The sequence below is a fragment of the Phyllobates terribilis genome, unplaced genomic scaffold (assembly GCF_046119375.1).
Source record: "Phyllobates terribilis strain yellow unplaced genomic scaffold, ASM4611937v1 Scaffold_33__1_contigs__length_13283291, whole genome shotgun sequence".
In the NCBI taxonomy this organism is placed as follows: Eukaryota; Metazoa; Chordata; class Amphibia; order Anura; family Dendrobatidae; genus Phyllobates; species Phyllobates terribilis.
Genome location: NW_027362793.1, coordinates 2,766,365 through 2,769,869, shown reverse-complemented (window position 1 = coordinate 2,769,869; position 3,505 = coordinate 2,766,365).

Sequence of the window (3,505 nt, the reverse complement as noted above, 5' to 3'; positions counted from 1 at the left end):
AATTATATTGAATTTGTAACCTGATGGAGGTTAGTATAGATGGACTAATAGAACAAGTCTCACACACTGCTACAAGCCGAAATATTTTTTCAGAGCTAGATGCAGAAAAAAATTAGATTGACTTTGCAACCTGGTGGAGGTTAGTATAGATGCACTGATAGAACAAGTCCCACACACTGCTACAAGCTGAAATGTTTTTTCAGAGCTAGATGCATAAAAAAATTATATTGAATTTGCAACCTGATGGAGGTCAGTATAGATGGACCAATAGAACAAGTCCCACACACTGCTACAAGCCGAAGCCCAAATAATTTTTCAGAGCTAGATGCAGATAAAAAGTATTTTGAATTTGCAACCTGCTGGAGGTTAGTTTAGATGGACTAGTAGAACAAGTCCCACACACTGCTACAAGCTAAAATATTTTTTCAGAGCTAGAGGCAGAAAAATATTATATTGAATTTTCAACCTGATGGAGGTTAGTATAGATGGACTTATAGAACAAGTTCCACACACTGCTACAAGCCGAAGCCCAAATATTTTTTCAGAGCTAGATGCAGAAAAAATTATATTAAATTTGCAACCTGATGGAGGTTAGTATAGATGGACTAATAGAACAAGTCCCACACACTGCTACAAGCCGAAATATTTTTTCAGAGCTAGATGAAGAAAAAAATTAGATTGAATTTGCAACCTGATGGAGGTTAGTATAGATGGACTAATAGAACAAGTCCCACACACTGCTACAAGCTGAAGCCCAAATATATTTTCAGAGCTAGATGCAGCTAAAAATTATTTTGAATTTGCAACCTGCTGGAGGTTAGTATAGATGGACTAATAGAACAAGTCCCACACACTGCTACAAGCCGAAATATTTTTTCAGAGCTAGATGCAGAAAAAAATTATATTGAATTTGCAACCTGGTGGAGGTTAATATAGATGCACTAATAGAACAAGTCCCACACACTTCTACAAGCCGAAGCTCAAATATTTTTTCAGAGCTAGATGCAGATAAAAATTATTTTGAATTTCCAACCTGCTGGAGGTTAGTATAGATGGACTAATAGAACAAGTCCCACACACTGCTACAAGCCAAAATATTTTTTCAGAGCTAGATGCAGAAAAAAATTATATTGAATTTGCAACCTGATGGAGGTTAGTATAGATGGACTAATAGAACAAGTCCCACACACTGCTACAAGCTGAAATATTTTTTCAGAGCTAGATGCAGAAAAAAATTATATTGAATTTGCAACCTGATGGAGGTTAGTATAGATGGACTAATAGAACAAGCCCCACACACTGCTACAAGCTGAAATATTTTTTCAGAGCTAGATGCAGAAAAAAATTATATTGAATTTGCAACCTGATGGAGGTTAGTATAGATGGACTAATAGAACAAGTCCCACACACTGCTACCAGCCGAATTAATTTTTCAGAGCTAGATGCAGAAAAAAGTTAGATTGAATTTGCAACCTGATGGAGGTTAGTATAGATGGACTTATAGAACAAGTCCCACACACTGCTACAAGCAGAAGCCCAAATATTTTTTCAGAGCTAGATGCAGAAAAAAATTGTATTAAATTTGCAACCTGATGGAGGTTAGTATAGATGGACTAATAGAACAAGTCCCACACACTGCTACAAGCTGAAATATTTTTTCAGAGCTAGATGCAGAAAAAAATTATATTTAATTTGCAACCTGATGGAGGTTAGTATAGATGGACTAATAGAACAAGTCCCACACACTGCTACCAGCCGAAATAATTTTTCAGAGCTAGATGCAGAAAAAAGTTAGATTGAATTTGCAACCTGATGGAGGTTAGTATAGATGGACTTATAGAACAAGTCCCACACACTGCTACAAGCCGAAGCCCAAATATTTTTTCAGAGCTAGATGCAGAAAAAAATTGTATTAAATTTGCAACCTGATGGAGGTTAGTATAGATGGACTAATAGAACAAGTCCCACACACTGCTACCAGCCGAAATAATTTTTCAGAGCTAGATGCAGAAAAAAGTTAGATTGAATTTGCAACCTGATGGAGGTTAGAATAGATGGACTTATAGAACAAGTCCCACACACTGCTACAAGCCGAAGCCCAAATATTTTTTCAGAGCTAGATGCAGAAAAAAATTGTATTAAATTTGCAACCTGATGGAGGTTAGTATAGATGGACTAATAGAACAAGTCCCACACACTTCTACAAGCTGAAATATTTTTTCAGAGCTGTATGAAGAAAAAAATTAGATTGAATTTGCAACCTGGTGGAGGTTAGTATAGATGGACTAATAGAACAAGTCCCACACACTGCTACAAGCCGAAGCCCAAATATTTTTTCAGAGCTAGATGCAGATAAAAATTATTTTGAATTTGCAACCAGTTGGAGATTAGTATAGAAGGACTAATAGAATAAGTCCCACACACTGCTACAAGCCGAAATATTTTTTCAGAGCTAGATGCAGAAAAAATTTTTGTTGAATTTGCAACCTCCTGGAGGTTAGTATAGATGGACTAATAGAACAAGTCCCACACACTGCTACAAGGCGAAATATTTTTTCAGAGCTAGATGCAGAAAAAAATTATATTGAATTTGCAACCTGATGGAGGTTAGTATAGATGGACTAATAGAACAAGTCCCACACACTGCTACAAGCCGAAGCCCAAATATTTTTTCAGAGCTACATGCAGATAAAAATGATTTTAAATTTGCAACCTGCTGAAAGTTAGTATAAATGGACTAATAGAACAAGTCCCACACACTGCTACAAGCCGAAGTAGTTTTTCAGAGCTAGATACAGAAAAAAATTATATTGAATTTGCAACCTGATGGAGGTTAGTATAGATGGACTAATAGAAAAAATCCCACACACTGCTACAAGCCGAAGCCCAAATATTTTTTCAGAGCTATATGCAGATAAAAATTATTTTGAATTTGCAACCTGGTGGATGTTAGTATAGATGGACTAATAGAATGACGCTATGCCCACAATGATTTACTTCACTAGGTGCAGTAAAAAAAATTGTATTCTTTACACAGGTGGTGTAGCTTGCAACACAGATAGGATTCTCCACTGACTAACACACACTGCAAGATGACAAAAAGGATTTGCTTTGCTAGATTTAGCCAAATGCTGTGAAAAAAACTTGCACAGCACTGGCACAGCCCTGCCTGGCAAAAAGTGATAGGAACTGATGTAACCTAGCCCTGAAAAGGACTGCAATTATAATTAGTCTTTACTCCCAACCTATCTATTTAAGAGCACAGACCTGCATGATAAAAGTGATAGTAACTGATGTATCCTAACCCTGAAAAGGACTGCAATTACAATTAGTCTTTACTCCCAACCCATCTATTTAAGAGCACAGCCGGCCTGATAAAAGTCGTAGGAAATTATGTAACCAAGTCCTTAAAAGGACTGCAATCACAACTATTCCCTACTCCCAAGCTGTCTGTAGATTTGTGCAAAAATTGGCTTCAAATTAACAAAGTATAGCGCACACAGCA